This window comes from Chenopodium album, chromosome 3 (genome assembly GCF_948465745.1).
Source record: "Chenopodium album chromosome 3, dcCheAlbu1.1, whole genome shotgun sequence".
Lineage (NCBI taxonomy): Eukaryota > Viridiplantae > Streptophyta > Magnoliopsida > Caryophyllales > Amaranthaceae > Chenopodium > Chenopodium album.
The window spans coordinates 34729910-34747614 of record NC_137836.1 but is presented as its reverse complement, the minus strand read 5'-3'; the positions used below and the strand labels follow the sequence as shown (position 1 = coordinate 34747614).

The window sequence follows — 17705 nt, the reverse complement described above, 5'->3', positions numbered from 1 at the left end:
GTAAAACCTAGATCAAAACACCAAAGCCCCAAAGAAACCATATTTATCGAAGGAGACAGGAAAGGAACGTTTCCCCCCAAAACCCCCTCGGGGGGATGTTTACGAGGAACCATAAAGTTGATTTACATCAATAAGCTAAATGCTAGGCATATTGGTTCCACATGCTAATTCAATAATCGTACTAATCGTCAATTTCTTCGTTTGATTCAAGCATTGCAAAGGACAAACAATAGTAGCAATCAAGAGAGTTCAAGAGCTATCTCCTAGATGCCAAACTAGGGGTCACTATGAATGCCTAATCAAGGAAATTCACAATCAAACTCAATCAATTAAAGCAATTCTCTAATTGATGGGTCATGTCATTAAGAAATGCAATGCAATCTAGATTACTCTTATAAGTTGATCATTCCTAATCTATAATTAATCACATGCAGAACTATGTCAACCAATTTAATTGCAACAATTCAATCAATCAAAGATCATCAACTAGCACAAATTATCAATCAAGCATGCTTCCCCTTCTCCCTAGCAACTAATCTACTCACTAATCATGGTGTAACTCAAGAACAAATCACAAGAATTAGCATTGATCATCATTCCAAATCAAAATCAAGATAAAGCAATATCAACTACAATATCCAATTCAAATCCAAGCAATACAAACAATCAAAGATGAAACTAAATCAATCAAGTAAGAGATGAACTAAAAGAAGAAAATCTTACTAACATTAATGATTGAAAATGAAGAAATCCAAGCACAATTGATCCAATGTTGAAATACAAATCTAATACCAAGAACTTCTCTCTAACTTCTCTCTCTAAAATTAAGCTAATGAAAATTATCTAAAAGTTATCTTCAAAAAGGAATTACAAGTGTATTTATAGGCAAAGAAGAAAAACGGGATTCCCACGCCCTCTCCAATAAACCCCACGCCCGCAGAAAAATGGGTATGGAACCCATTAAAAACTCCGCGGGCTTTCAGGGCAACACCCGCGCCTACAGGTCTTCTAGCCCGCGCCCGCGGCAAAAGCGCGGCGAATCCCCTGCTCCTAAAGGGTGATCAGAGGGCCGCAGTCTCTCTGGTACGAGCAGGCTCTCCAAACTACCCGCGCCCGCGGCAAGCCTACGGCAAAACCGCGGAGAGTTCCTGGTCGAAATATGCCAATTTGGTGCATATGAGCCCGCGCCCGCGGCCTTCAGTACCCGCGCCCGCGGCAGACTGGCAGGGCTTGATGCCCTCTCCATGCCCTCTCTAAGCCCTCTCCAAGCCGATTATTTCCTCCTTGCTTAGTCAATATAGCCCATCTTGATTCCCTTGCAAAGACAAATCCTAGGTACCTACAAGAACAAACAACAAAAAGGAATAAAAGGGAAAAAGAACCAAATAAAAGGAAAACACGAAAAACACAAGGAAAGAAAGAAAGAAAGGGATTAAAGGAAAAAGGACCAAAAATAAAATAAGAAAGCATAAAAAGGAAAATGAAATCATCCTAAAAGACTACCCTATGAGTGCCGTAAATGACACTCATCACTTATTATGCCACTTATTACACAAGATACACATAGAACTAATTCCTTAGTAGAGTTTCATTTTGGGGAGGAGGGGAGGAACATCAAGGGCGCAAGGGACCGTAATTCGATTCAAACATATCCTATTTTGGGCAAATTTGACAATATCCTATACTAAACGTGCAATTGAGCATTCATCGGTTTTCATTTCATATACTCTAATGCAATCAAGATTAATAAGCTTCTTAATGACCCCAACTCTTGCACACACCCTTCTAAAAGAACTTTTGCTCATCACTCAAGAGTCAAGCAAGAAAATCATATAAGCATCGTCATTTGAGTCTCATCCAAGGGCCATTTTTTCGATTTTATTTTTTTTTTTTTTATTTTTTTTTTTTTTTTACTTTGGTTACTAGAAAGCAAGAATAGATAAAAAGTTAAGAAAACTAAGCTAATAATAAAAAAAAAATAAAATTGAAGCACAACTATACATCTAAATAAATAAAGAGAGAAGAGAAGAGAAGTATTCACATATTAAGAGATTTGGATTTAGGGTGTTGGATTTCAAAGGGAGCAAATTTGGATGTTTAGGGGTTTGGATGTTAGGGGAAGGAACAAACAACATGAAAAGTTAATACCAACAAGACATACAAGAACCAACATATGAACCAAAGAGAAAGACTCCCCCCCAAGCTATCATAAACATTGCCCCCAATGTTAAAACAATTAAAGCACAAGAAGGGGGAGAAAGAGGACTAACTCATTGGTTCGGGCCTCCTTGGGAGCTTGAGCCCCCGGGGTACCAATGTCGGTAGACGTTCCGGAATTCACCCAATTCCGATCGAAGACCCTCAAAGCTTGTCCTCATATTGTCGTAGGAGGACCTCATGTCTTCGTGAGAGTTTCTCATAGTCTCGAACTCGGTGGACATGCGGTTGAACCCGACATTCATCATTTGCATTTGTTGCTCGAAGGAAAGGGGTGGGTTGCCCTCACCCATGCCTTGACCTTGGTACCCTTGTTGGTGCTCATATTGTTGTTGTTGTTGGAAGTAGTGTTGTTGCGGTTGTTGTTGTTGTGGTTGTTCTTGCTCTTGCTCTTGCTCGTGCTCTTCTTCATCATCACCGGGAATCCAAGGGTGGGCCCTCTCGAAGACCCAGTTGCTCTGGTTGTAGATGAAGGTCCGCTTCGGATCGGGGAGGTAGGCATAGGGGCGGCCACTCACGTGCCACAAGTAAGGATGCGACCCTAAGCGATTACATGTCTAGCTGCGTCGGCCCTAGGCAAACCTGCTTATCTGCAAAATCAAGGTTAAGAGCAGAAGCAATAATAGTGATCATGGCACCTATGGTGATGTTGCTGGACCCAGTGGCAACATCCTCTAGGTGGTCGACTAACCAGGCCCCTACATCTAGGGCCGTACTACCCTCGCTCAAGTGCCATAGGAAGTGAAGCTCCCTAGTGGACACTACACCCGAACTATCACCTCTAGCAAACGCCGTGTTCGCTATGGTGCGCTGTGACATCCTAAAGGCGGGGTGGATTATGGCCGTAGCTTTATCAGTCCTAGGGTTGTAGTCGAAAAGGCCGGTGATCTTCCTCTAAAACTCACCCGCACAATAGTTACGGGGGGGGCTATCCTTTGGTCGTATGGTACCGTTAATTGGCAACCCAAAAGCTTGGTTCACCCTCTTTATGTTCAAGTTGTGTTGGGTGTTCATGAGTTGGAAGGTAAGGCGACGGGGGGATCTATTATTGTCTCGTTGCACTTGAAGGGTGGAGAGGAATTCAAGTGTCAACCTTTTGTAGGTCGGGGCGCTTAAATCTAGCCAATTTCCTAGGCCACAACCCTCGAAAAGCATCCTAACATCGTCCCCTACCCCTAAAGCCTCGGCAACACTCTCGTCATAGAACTTTGTAGGTCGAACTCTCCTCCTACTTATTCTTATATAGTTGTTCAAAAATGTTGGGTCATTGAACACGATTCCCATAGTGTCCACTTGTGGTGGATCAACGGGAGGAGGAGGAGAGGGGTTGCAATACCTAGCATCCAAGTTTCTAAGTCGATTTCTTCTTGACATGGTCGGTCTTAATGCAATGAAATCAAACAAACCAAGACAAAATAATCACCTCGCAACCACACAAAGAGACTAAGTCCACAAGTCGACCAACCAAAGCTCAAACAAGGCCAATGAACACAACACAATCAAGTCAAGTTTTAAGTCTCCACCTAAAACAAGCAAATAACCAAGCAACAAAGACCACTTCAATAATGCATCTACAACAATTCTACATCAATTTCATGCAATATTATCAAACAAACCAACACAACAATCCACCTAAACAAGCATGTTCTTCCTTCATGAAAATCAATTTCTCAACCTCACGTACAAAAAATCCAATTCTCAAAACACACCAAAATTCATTCAAACTCAATAATGCTTTTCAATTATCAATTATCAATCACTCACAACCAATTCAAACAAACTTTCTGGGTGATTTTTGGGTTTGAATATGAGAAAAGTAGTAGATTGTGAAAATGTTGAAATTGAGTGATGATTTTGGAGAAAATTGTTGAATTTGGGTGAGGATTTGGGTGAGAATGGATAATTGAGTGGGTTTTAAAGGAGGAAGTAAGAGTTTTAGATAGAGCAAGAGTGAGAATCGTGAGATAGAGAGTGAATGAATGAGTGAATTTTTTTTTAATGTTAAACCGTGCTGCTGCCAGGCCTTTTCGGGGCGGCACAGACGTGCAACCTTTGGCACGGACGTGCAGCCTCAGACAGAATTCTTGCTAACGTACTGACTTATTTGGCACGGACGTGCAAAAATTAGCACGGACGTGCTTAGCCACTTTACATGGACGTGCTTAATTTGGCACATCCGTGCCAATCTGGGGAAATTTACTTCAAAGTTTCTGGTTGCTTCTGACGTGCAGAAATTAGCACGGACGTGCAGAAATTAGCACGGACGTGCAGAAGCTAGTGACCTGTTGCTGCACGTTCCCTTTTTTTTTTCTTTTTGAGAATAATAATAATAGTAAGGCATAATAATAATAAAATTATTATCATTACCATTATTATTATTATTATTACAATTATCTACTACTTCACATCCACAAACCTTTTCTTACTTTTCTTTTCATTAACACCTACAAAAGCCATTGAGAGAAAAGTTAGTAATAGTAAGAGTGATGGAAATTAAATAATAGTTTATGAAAGAAAGAGAGTTGAGAAACTCGGGTTGCCTCCCGGAAGCGCTCTTTTAACGTCACTAGCTTGACGACATTGCGCTATCCATAATTAGGGAGGGTCAAGGCACACCTTTTTGACCCATCTCATTGTTCCCACACACTTGCCATTTTCCTTAGGCAAAATAATCACATTGCTATCATCACTAGAAATGCAACCAAATAATTTCTCCATCAACTTGATCTTGTTTCTTTTTTTCTTCTTGACCCCCTTTTGCTTTTTCACCTCCGAAGCATGAGTCAATTCTTGTGACTCCTCCATGTCCTCTTTCAAAGTACTATCCAAAACATCGATCCGATGAACTTGTTTCATTATGGGCTCACTTGAAATTTCCAGAAATGAGAAGAAAATATTTGCATTCCCAACATGCAAGCTAAGTCGTCCTTGTTTCATGTCAATGTTAACACCCACGGTTTTCAAAAAGGGCCTACCCAATATGAGAGGTACTTTGGAATCCTCATCCATCTCCATGATTACAAAATCGCATTGCACAAGAGCTTTCCCCACTTGAATCGGGATGTCCTTTAAGACTCCCAATGGGATTCTAACCGAGTGGTCGGCTAGTTGGATTGACATTATGGGGGGACTTATCTCCCCAAGATTCAACCTTGTAGCCATAGAGAGAGTCATAAGGCTAACACTATCCCCAAGGTCACACAACGCATTTGTTGATTCAAGATCCCCAACCTTCACCGGTATAGCAAAACTACCGGGGTCACCAAACTTCTCGGGAAGCTCATTTTTAGGAATATCACTTATCTCCATTAGAAGGGAGATAGAATCACTCACCTCAAGCCTACTCTTTTTAGAAAGAAAATATTTCAAAAACATTGCATATGTAGGCATTTGTGATAAAGCATGAAGAAGTGGAATGTTTGATTAAAGTCCTTCCATTTCATCAAGGAACTTGGAAAGTTTCTCATTTAGCTTCTTCTCTATCATTCGATGAGGGAATGGAATACGAGGCTCATATTCATTCAATAGATCTTGGCTTTGCACTTCTCCCACTTCTCTCTTTGAGGCACCCTCATCACTCAATTTTGAGCTTCCTTTTGCTTCCTCACTCACTTCATTTTCAAACCCACTTTCATCTACCCAACAATCTCCCTCATCTCCCTTTTTGGTGACCTCTTCTCTCATAATTGGAGCTTCATACCCTCCTTCCAAAATCAAGGTGATTGATTTCGCATGCTCTTTTGGATTCATTACAGTTGTGCTTGGAAATTGACCACCGGGGTTAGAAGGGTATCTAACTTGATGCGAAATTTGAGATAATTGACTTTCAATCATCTTATTGTGTGCTTAGAGTTGTTGAATTGAGCTACTAACTTCCCCGTTGATCTTGATTTGTTGGGTCATGAAGGTTTCCAAAACGGATACAATGTTGGATTTTTGAGGAGGAGGGGCTTGATTGTATTGGGTTCTTTGTTGGACATTGTCTCTTTAGTTGGGTGGCGATAGGGAGCTTCATTTTGTGAATGGGGTTGATTGATATTGTTTTAAGGAGGAGGATCTTGGTTATAATTGTTTTGAGGAAGGGGGGGCTTGGTTGGGTTGTTTCCACCCCGTGTTTTGTTGGGGTTTCCAAACTTGATTGTAGGGTTGAGAGTATTGATCGTTTCTTTGCCCAATAGCCGCAGCTTTCTCTTGGTTAGTTGAGTTGCAATAGGAGGACAAGTGATCATTTCCTCCACAAGTTTCACAAGACATGACTTGTTGTGAAGAAGAGCTTGGAGATCTAAGGGTGGCTTGATCTAGCTTGTGAGCTAGCATGTCGAACTTTGATGCAATAAGGTCTATTGCACTAAGGTCGTGGATTCCGCCCTTCTTTGCTTGAGGTTGCCGTCTATCACCACCGTATGCATAGTGCTTTGGCACTTCTTCAATCATCTTGTATGCATCATCCACCGATAGCTTTTTAACGCTACTACCGGCCCCGTTATCAAGGTTGGCCCTTGAAGTAGGAGTAAGACCATCATAAAAGCTTTGAACAATGATCCATGATGTGAAACCATGGTGTGGGCATTTTCTAGTGTTGTCCTTGAAACGCTCCCAAGCTTCACTTAAGGTTTCATCAATCTCTTGGTTGAAATTGGTGATTTTCCTTCGTAGTTCGGCGGTCTTTTTGGGTGGACAATACTTCCCAAGGAAAGCTCTAGTGACTTCATCCCATGTGGTCAATGATCCCTCTTCTACCGTTCTCAACCAATGCTTTGCTTTTTCACGGAGGGAGAATCGAAACATGTGCATACGGATGAACTCTTCTGTAATGTTGTTTTTCTTGATGGTTGTGCACAATTCGAGAAAGTTGTCCAAATGAGCAAAAGGACACTCATGAGAACTCCCACCAAATTGATCACTTTGTACCATACGGATGAGTTGAGGTGAAAGCTCAAAATTATTTGCATTCGAAGTAGGGAGACGTATGCCACTCCGAAGTGTGAAAGCATTGGGGTGGTCATAATCTCGTAACAATGGTGGAGGAGGAATGTTATCACCCATGTTATCTTCTTCGTTGGTTGCAAAGATTTCCTCCGGATCGGAATCCGAATATACAATAGAGAACTCGGGTGTGCCTTGCAAAAGCCTCCTCACGTTTCTCAAATTCCTATTTAACTCTGGATCAACGGGAATAAGTAGTGATTGCTTACTCTTCCGTGTCATGCAAGGTCAAACAAAGCTAAGAAAAACGTTAGCAATGACTATAACAAATTGAAAACACAAATATAAAAAAATAAATAAGAAAAATTATGATACAAATATACACACTTAGACTCATTCAACAATAATACATTCAATGTGACTTTGCCTCCCCGGCAACGGCGCCAAAATTTGATAAGCCGTCGTCGAGCCTACCAAAGATAAATTCCTATCTTGGTCTCACTAGCTAATAGCAAGGTTAAGAAAGGGTCGAACCCAAGAGAGGCATTGAATCAACCACCGAGATACTACCGTTAAACAACCTAAATGAAGTCGAAATTGGTTTGGTTTTATGTAGCATGTACTAATTCAAATCAACTAATACTAAGAGGTGATTAACAATATTTAGAGAATTCTAGGGCTTGGGATATACCACTCAATTTCGTCACAAATCACAATTAGCAAGTAGCAAACAATGGTAATTTGAGGGGATAATATAGGGGAAGTCATCTAAAGCACCCAACTACTCTCTCCAGCTAGAGGAATTACTCGAATCATGAATACAACCTACTCTCGTGGTTATAAAGCATAAAACAAGTATTAAAGCATACTCAAGATGAAAAAAAAAAACATTCCCTTGACTGGAAATTCCTATTCTCATGGCATTTCAAGACAATTAAGCATAAGGGAGTTAACTCAAGTTCATCTCTCGATCCTTCGTTGAGAAAGCTTAGATAATAGTTCTAGCAATGGCCATATACAAGAACTAAAAAATTAAACCACTTAAGCTCAACTAAGTAACACCTAACAATTACCAAATTAACACATGCAACAAGTAATTAGTGACTACATTGAGGGCTTTACCCAAACCCTAGAAAATTAGACTACTCACAATCCATGGAGATTAAAGCAATTAAGGATTTCAAGTAACTCATGAACAACAATTAACTAAAGATTAAGCTAAATAACAATCTAAGCATACAAGAATTAAGCAAGATAATTAACAATCAAAGCAATTAAAATGTAAGAGAAGAGTGAGAAAATGTTACTAGAAGCTTCAACTTGAATATCAATGGTGGAACTTGTCTTCTACAATGATTGAGAATGAAATTTCCAAGCTAATAATTATAATCTAACTAATTATTTGAGAATATTTGTATTTCTACAATTTCAAACTAAGAGGAAGCACTAAAAACTTGGATGTCGTACAAATGAGCTCAAGGGGTTATTTATAAAGACCCCAAATAAAAAGGACGGAGAAAACAAAAGTCAGGCACGGCTATTGGTCAGCACGGACGTGCTGAGGTTGGCACGGACGTGCACCTGGGAGGCTGAAGGTACTATTTTGGCCAGGGCATCCTGCACGGACGTGCCAAATTAAATATGGCACGGATGTGCTGAATATCCTGCACGGACGTGCTGAGCTCTGCACGTCCGTGTAGACTCTCTAAGGCCTTTATCTTTTCTTTTCTTCGGTTTTGCTCCATTGTTTCGGCTTCTGACCTCGGTTTATCATCCAAATGCCTCAAATGGTCGTCTTTGAACCTAAAAACTTAACAAAAACACTAACAACCCGTGAAGCAAGGGATACATAAAAATTGAACAAAAATAGAGTAAAAGTGAACCAAAATGTCAATATACCAAGTAAACAAGGTTCGAAATCACTCTAAATCTGTATCAAATAACAAGTTATCAGTGACACGTGTTATTTTCTAGTTGGACCACGTGGCAGGGTAAAATTACCCCAAACAAAAGGCTAAGATGTCTCTGAATTCCTTTAGCAAATAGTGCAAGTCTGCACCAAGCCTTTCAAAGGAAGTCGTCCCCACCTTAACCATCCGCTCTGGACTGCTATCGTCCAGAGGGATTTGAATGTGCTCACCAGCCGGCTTGGGACGAAGATCATCTGACCCCCCCGGTCAGTGATTTCTTTTTCTTTTCCTTCTTCACCTCCACCATCTTTTCAGTTTTTCTTTTATTTGCGGCTGCTGAAGGGGGTGAATTAGGGTCCTTGACATCGTCAAGGTCTATGTGCTCCATCAGCTGACCGGCTGCAGAAGCAATCGGCTTGACGTCTAAGTGATAGCACTCTCTTGTCGTCTTTCGATCTCCGTTGAGGGAGCCAACAGTGCCATCATTTCTTTCATACTTTAGAAGCATAAGAGCTGGGATTTGACGGCCTTACACTCGTTCAAAGTGGGTCGACCAAAAATGATATTGTAGACAGTCATCTCTTTAACCACCAGGAATCGGACGTCCATGTGCCGCCCTTGTCCCTTCTCCCCCAGCCGGATAAGAATGTCAATTTGTCCGACTGGGTGCACGACTCCTTCCCCTAAGCCAACTAATGGGTGGGAGACGTAGCGCAGACCGTCATGCTTATAATTAAGCCGAGACAGACTCTTGTACCTGATGAGATCAGAAGAGCTTCCCGTGTCTATTAGGATCCGGCTAACCAGCTGGTTGGCGATCTTGCATTCAATAACGACTGGGTTGTCATGCGGTCGGCGAACTTTTCCCCGATCCTTCTAAGTGATGAAGACGTCTGGGAACGTTCCACTAGATGACGCCTGTCCATCATCAAATGAATGGATCATCCTCTTCACATGATCCTTGGTGCCCCGGATGGTCGGGCCACCGCTTGCAAATCCGCCAACTATGGTGTAGACCAGATCGTTGTTAGTATCCGAACTATTAGTAGGCTCGACAATTTTTGATAACTGACCGAAGTCGCTTTGGACTTCAAGACATAGGACTTTAGCAAGCCCTTGTCAGCCAGACAGTCCAACGTCTACTTGAGACAGTAACAGTCGTTGGTGTCATGGCCCACCTACTGATGGAAGTGGTAGAATTTATTCTTGTTCCGGGACTGAACAAAACTCTTCATAAGATTCGGCTTCTCAATGGTCAGTCGGTCCTTCACCTCTGTAAAGATGGTGTAGTAGTCTTTATTAAATTAATACCGCGAGACATACGGTTTGAATTCTTTCTTCTTCTTCTAGGACGACTGATCAGGTTCCTCAACTACTCAAACTTCTTTTCTCTTTTTTCTCTCTTCAGTTTTCGAAGCCAGCTGAGTAGACCGATTCTCCTTTTGTTCTGGACGAGCAAAGGTTGGTAGCTTGAATAATGCTCTCTACCTCTATCAACGCCTCTTGAAGGGTAAAAACCCTCTTACGGACAAGATCGAACTTAAAGGACGACCCATCCTTCGACCCTTGAAGAAGTATGTATAGGCTACCTCGTCAGACAACCCCTTGATTTGAATTCTCACCAGGTTGAACCGCCTGACATAGTAGCGAAGTCCTTCTCTATCTCCCTACCGGATGGTGCTCAAATTGAGACTTGTCTTTTTGGCAGGGATGTTCTTTGAGAAGTAGAAGGCAAATAGGAAGGCAAGCTTCCTAAAGCTATCGATGCACCAGACTAGGAAGCATCAGCACCACATAGCATCCTGATGAGTGTCACTTATGGCACTTATTTGGTTCTTTTTAGAGTGAATTTCATGTTATTTTATAGCTCTTTTACTTAGATTTTCCTTAGTTTTACTCTTTATTTCTTTTATATTGCATTTTCTTTGTTTGATTTCTTTCTTTATGCAATTCTTGGTTTATTTTGTTATTTTCTCTTTTATTTGCTTGTTTTCCTTTATTTTTCAGGTTAAGGTCGTTATCCAAGTTTCTCGAGGCCTCTTCCGAAGTTTGGCATTGATTAGGATGCCTAGTGGTCTCCAATTGAAGCTCAAGCATGGAGAAGTGCAAGTTCCTAAAGACCTTGAGCTGTGCATTCAAGCCGTGGGGCATGATTTCTAGTCTTGAACCCGCAAACATGGAATTTAGAAACTTCATGGTTTTGTGTTTATCAAGAGCATTAAGTGGAACGCACGAGGAGCATTGGAATGACAGGGAAGATGGTGCCCTGTTCCAGGCTGCCCTGTTCCAGGCGTGGGTGCGCATGGCTATGGCGCGACCGCAGGGCTTGGTGGCGCGGCTGCCCCTCTCTCAGGAGCAGGCGCACTTCTCTCGGGTGCGGGCGAACATGTTCACGTCCCTGTACCATACCTAGATTTGTGCGGCCGCTCTCTCTCTTGTAGTTGGCCGCGCCTATTCGGGTTTATTTGGGGACGATCTAACTAATTTCTCTTAGTTAGTTTTACTATATATAGATTTTCTTTCTATTTTGAGAGAGAGTTCAATTTTTCTGAAATTAGAATAGAATTAGGTTAGATTTTTAGAGAGAGAAACTCTAGTTTTTAGAGAGAGAAGTTCTTGATTGATGATTGAAGATTGATGATTCTAAGTGTTTTTCTCCATTGAATTAAAGCATGTTTGTAAGGATTTCTTTACTTTAATGCAACCTTTGTTTTAGATCTCAATTTCTTTGTTAATTGTTCGAGTTGATTGATTTTTGAATTGGTATATTTTTTATTAATATGATGATGATGAATTTGTTGTTAGTTTAGTTTTGATAATGATTTCCAAGAATAGTGAGTAGTCTCCTTGCTAGGGAAATGGTGAAGCATATATTAGTAATTGATTTATGCTAATTGGGGGAAATTGATGGAGTTGATGTTGTGATTATATTGGTTAATTGATTAAGTGCATGTGTGTGTTCAATTTAGGAGTGATCAACCTAATTTTCTCATACTAGATTGCATTGTAGGTTCACATTGATACGAAAAATTGATTTGTGACTTACATTTGTCGATTGAGTAGGTTTGCAAATTTCCTAGTTAGAGTCTCTCGTAGTTGGTGCTAGTTTGACCTCTAGGAGATTATCCTACCATATTCTCTTGATTTCTTAATCGATTTTCCCTCGAATCACTTGACTTAGTCATCTCCAATCCCAATTAGTTGAATTAATTACGAGTATATGTGGATCCATACCCTAGTGCTTGATAAATTTTATTTTCGTTTCGATTGTTTGATTGGTAGAATAGACACACCTCACCTCATTTGCTTTGAAATAGCTTAGCTTTGACTTCAACATTCATTTCCCATTCCTAGTGGTTCGACCCTCGACTTACTCTATGCTCGGTATAGGGGTGTGTTTTGAGATTATAAATTGTGTTTTGACCAAGGGTAGATTAGTTTTCAACAACCTAGTCTCTCCCTAGATCAAAAATGGCGTCGTTGCCGGGTTCGTAGATGATTGCTATTGTTGTTGACTCTATTTCACAAAAATTTGAAAATACAAAATGATTTTCTTCTTTAGGCTACATTTGTAGTCGTCCTACTAATATTTTCCTTTGATTTTTTGTGCGCAAGTGAACATGGGAGAAGCTCAAAGGGTTACATTGAAGGAATTGGGTAATCCGGGTGCATACAACTATGAGAGCGGGATTGCTCCATTATTGATCCCGAATAGTGACTTTGATATCAAGTCGGCAATGATAACTTTGATTGAAAGGAGGCAATATAGTGGAGGAGTTAATGAGGGCCTCCTAAATCATCTTAAGGAATTCGAGAAATATTGCAATACAATTAAGGTGAGCGGGGTAGCTCAAGAATTCATAAGGCTTTAGCTATTTCCTTTTTGTCTAATTCGAAGAGCTCAAGAGTGGCTAGATAAGGAACTGAAGCCTAATTATTTGACAACTTGGGATGAAGTCACCAAGGAATTCCATTCCCGTTTCTCCCCTCAAAAGAAAACGGCGGAGGCAAGAGCTTTAATTCAAGGTTTCAAGCAAAAGTCTAGTGAAAGCCTTTATGAAGCATAGGAGAGATACAAAGAGTAACAACATGAGTTTCCTCACCATGGGATCCCCACTTACCTAATCATTCAAATTTTTTATGGCGGGTTGAGTCCTCAAGGGAGAGCAAGTCTAGATGCCGGAGTCGGAGGCCCTATCATGATTAGGACCGAGGAAGAGGTTGTAGGTATCATTGAGGATGTATCTAGAAACTACAAGGAATGGAAAGATGGCGAGAAGGAGTCAATAAACAAGAGTAGTACAATGGGATGCTCAATGGAACAACTCAATGCTATCAACAATTTGTCGACTCAAAATTTGGATTTAGGAAAGGAGGTAGTTTCTATCAAGTATAACCTCGAGAGCGCGACCTCAAAAGCACCAATTCTTGCCTCCCAATTTAAGGGGAGAGGTATTTCTTCCCCTAACTCTCTTCCTTCTTCTTGATGCATGATTAGAGAATGTTAGTTTTGTGATTTGTGTGGAATGAATGACCATGACGCTTCTCTCAGGAGCGGGCGCGCTTCTCTCGGTCGCGGGCGCACTTGTTCAGGTCCTTGTTCCGTACCCAGATTTGCGCGGTTGCTCTCTCTCTTGTAGTTGGCCACGCCTGTTTAGGTTTCTTTTGGGACGATCTAACTAATTTCTCTTAGTTAGTTTTACTATATATAGATTTTCTTTCTATTTTCAGAGAGAGTTCAAATTTTTTGAAATTAGTATAGAATTAGGTTAGATTTTTTTAAAGAGAAACTCTAGTTGGTAGAGAGTGAAGTTCTTGATTGATGATTGAAGATGGATGATTCTAAGTGTTTTTCTTCATTGAATTGAAGCAAGTTTGTAAGGATTTCTTTACTTTAATGCAACCTTTGTTTTGATCTTAATTTCTTTGTTAATTATTCGAGTTGATTGATTTTGGAATTGTTATATTTTTTATTAATATGATGATGATGAATTTGTTGTTAGTTTAGTTTTGATAATGATTTCCATGAATAGTGTGTAGTTTCCCTAGTAGGGAAATGGTGAATCATATATGAGTAATTGATTTATGCTAACTGGGGGAAATTGATAAAGTTGATGTTGTGATTAAATTGGTTGATTGATTAAGTGCATGTGTGTGTTCAATTTAGGAGTGATCAACCTAAGTTTCTCATACTAGATTGCATTGTAGCTTCCCATAGATACGAAAAATTTATTTGTGACTTACATTTGTCGATTGAGTAGGTTTGCAAGTTTCCTAGTTAGAGTCTCTTGTAGTTGGCGCTAGTTTGACCTCTTGGAGATTAGACTACCATATTCTCTTGATTGCTTAATCGATTTTCCCTCACAACACTTGACTTAGTTATCTCCAATCCCAATTAGTTGAATTAAATACGAGTATATGTAGATCCATACCCTAGTTCTTAATAAATTTGATTTCGTTTCGATTATTTGATTGGTAAAATAGACACACCTCACCTCATTTGCTTCAAAATAGCTTAGCTTTGACTTTAACATTCATTTCACATTCCTATTGGTTTGACCCTTTACTTAATCTATGCTTGGTATAGGGGTGTGTTGAGAGATTATAAATTGTGTTTTGACCAAGGGTAGATTAGTTTTCAACGACCTAGTCTCGCCCTAGATAAAAAATGGCGCCGTTGTCGGGGAATGTCGTAGATGATTGCTATTGTTGTTGAGTCTATTTCACAAATATTTGAAAATACAAAAAGATATTCTTCTTAAGGATAAATTTGTAGCCGTGTTACTAATATTTTCTTTTGAGTTTTTGTGTGCAAGTGAACATGGGAGAATCTCAAAGGGTTACATTAAAGGAATTGGGTACTCCGGGTGCATACAAGTATGAGAGCGGGATTGCTCCATTATTGATCCCGGATAGTGACTTTGAAATCAAGCCGGCAATGATAACTTTGATTGAAAGGAGGAAATATAGTGGAGGAGTTAATGAGAGCCTCCTAAATCATCTTAAGGAATTCGAGAAATATTGCAATAAATTTAAGGTTAGCGGGGTAGCTCAAGAATCCATAAGGCTTAAGCTATTTCCTTTTTCTCTAATTGGAAGAGCTCAAGAGTGGCTAGGTAAGGAAGTGAAGCCTAATTCTTTGATAACTTGGGATGAAGTCACCAAGGAATTCCTTTCCCGTTTCTTCCCTGAAAAGAAAATGGCGGAGGCAAGAGCTTTGATTCAAGGTTTCAAGCAAAAGTCTAGGGAAAGCCTTTATGAAGCATGGGAGAGATACAAAGAGTACCAACGTGAGTGTCCTCACCATGGGATCCCCACTTACCCTAATCATTCAATTTTTTTATGAGGGGCTGAGTCCTTAAGGGAGAGCAAGTCTAGATGCTGGAGTCGGAGGCCCAATCATGAATAAGACTGAGGAAGAGGTTTTAGGTATCATTCCATATGTAGTTAGAAACTACATGGAATGGAATGATGGTGAGAAGGAGTCGATAAACAAGAGTAGTACAATGGGATGCTCAATGGAACAACACAATGCTATCAACAATTTTTTGACTCAAATTTCGGATTTAGGAAAGGAGGTAGTTTCTATCAAGTATAAGCTCGAGAGCGTGACCTCACAAGCACCAATTCTTCCCTCCCAAATTAAGGGGAGAGGTATTCCTTCCTGTAACTCTCTTCCTTCTTCTTGCTTCATGATTAGAGAATGTTGGTTTTGTGATTTGTGTGGAATGAATGACCATGATGCTTCTTTTTTCCCTAATGTTCCTTGTAATGAATATGTTTGGAGTGAGAATGAACATGTGAACTTAGTTGTTGATAACAATGTTGGACCTAGATTTGAGACTCAAAGGAATGTTGGAAATAGGAATTATCACAATCAAATGAACTATGACAATTATAACCAAAATGGCGGTTATAGAAACCATGGAATCCGAGGGAATTGTTGTAGCTATAACAACCACAGTTATAATGGTCAAAGTCATGGCCAAGGATATGGGGACTATAACCAAGGTTATAGTAACCATAATCACGGTAGTGGCAAAAATCAATGTAGAGGTAACTGGAACAATTAAAGTAGGGGAAATTTACAATCGAATGGTCAAAGAAATTCCCCACTTGGATTTGTTCCGAATACCCTATAGCATAGTGATAATTTGTGTGATCAATATTTTTCCTCTAGGAGTTTCTTGGAAGGTGTCATAGAGAAGCAAGCCAAATTGTTGGACACCTACATGACCCTAAGCAATGAGAAATTCAATGACATGTTAACTTGCCATAAAGGATTGGAGAACCAAATATCTCCATTGGCTAATGAGTTTAAGGAATTTACAAATCTTTCTTCTTTAACTTCACAAAGCTTAGATATTAAGAGCCCTATGAATGCTATTGTGACTAGAAGTGGTAGGGTCCTTAAGAGTGAAATCTCTAAGAAGAGTGATGCTAAAGATAGTCCTAGCAATGGCCAAATTGAGATTGAGCGAGATGAGAATACTTTTGTTGAGGAAGTCAATAAGGAACAAGTTGAGAAGGTGAAGGAGAGAGAAAGAGAAGTTTACAAACCTAACATCCCTTACCCCCAAGAGTTTAATAGGCACAAGCTAGACGAGCAATTTGGGAAATTTACAGAGATGCTTAGACAACTTCATCTTACTCTTCCTTTTACCGATGTAATAGAACAAATGCCAAATTATGCAAAGTTCCTTATGGAGATTTTGAGTGGAAAAATAACATGTGATGTGGCGGAAACGATTAACTTGACCGAGAATTGTAGTGCAATCATAATGAGAAAAATCCCACCCAAGTTTAAGGTTCCCGGAAACTTTTCTATCCCTTGTGCTATTTATAAAATGCAAATTGATAATGCCTTGTGTGATTTAGGAGCTAGTGTTAGCATTATGCCATACTCGGTGTATCAAAGACTATAGAAGGGAGAACTTTTACCTACCAACATTACCTTGCAATTAGCCGATAGATCAATTAGGATCCCAAGGGGTAAGGTAGAGGATGTTCTCTTGAGGGTAGGAAAGTTCATCATTCCGGTTGATTTTGTGGTCCTTGACATAGATGAGGATTCTATAATTCCTATTATTCTTGGTAGACCATTTCTTGCTACTTCGGGTGCTTTGATTGATGTCAAAAGTGCTAAGATTTCACTTAAAGTTGGAGATGAGGGAGTTGAATTTGATTTGAATGAATGTATGAAATATCCTTCTTCATCTCATGAGAATTGCATGAGAGTTGAAATTTTAGATCAGATAATCTTGTACATTTAATGCATGAGCACTTGCTCACAACTAATGATCCTCTTGAGTGTGTTTTGTTGAACAAGGAAAAGATAGGTTCTCCTAGAAAGGACATGGCTTTGTATGAGAGCTTGTTGGATGGAAGCGTTGGGGTAAGTGATGAGCAAATTTGCATGAAAATCTCAAGCCAAGAGGCTTTTCAAGTGGCTTCGATCAAGGAAGGTAAAGGTGTTCCTATGGTAGAGCTCAAACCTTTACCATCACACCTAAGGTATGAATTCTTAGGTGCAAATTCTACTTACCCTGTGATTGTTAGAGCATCTTTGAGTAAAAGTCAAGCTCAAGTGTTATGCGGTGTTTTGAGAAAGCACCAAGGTGCTTCGCGTTATACCATTGATGACCTCAAAGT

General features: G+C 40.0%; 3 non-coding genes across 3 annotated transcripts; 1 reads left to right on the top strand and 2 right to left on the bottom strand.

Moving 5' to 3' along the window:
- The first annotated feature begins 6769 nt into the window (after positions 1-6769).
- Positions 6770-6876, top strand: LOC145625659 (small nucleolar RNA R71). Its single transcript, XR_014110569.1, has one exon. It is a non-coding gene; the product is annotated as a small nucleolar RNA R71 (small nucleolar RNA).
- Positions 6877-13058: 6182 nt separating this feature from the next.
- On the bottom strand, positions 13059-13164 carry LOC145625815 (small nucleolar RNA R71). Its single transcript, XR_014110717.1, has one exon. It is a non-coding gene; the product is annotated as a small nucleolar RNA R71 (small nucleolar RNA).
- A 2095-nt stretch (positions 13165-15259) lies between these two features.
- On the bottom strand, positions 15260-15365 carry LOC145625709 (small nucleolar RNA R71). Its single transcript, XR_014110616.1, has one exon. It is a non-coding gene; the product is annotated as a small nucleolar RNA R71 (small nucleolar RNA).
- Positions 15366-17705: the final 2340 nt, after the last annotated feature.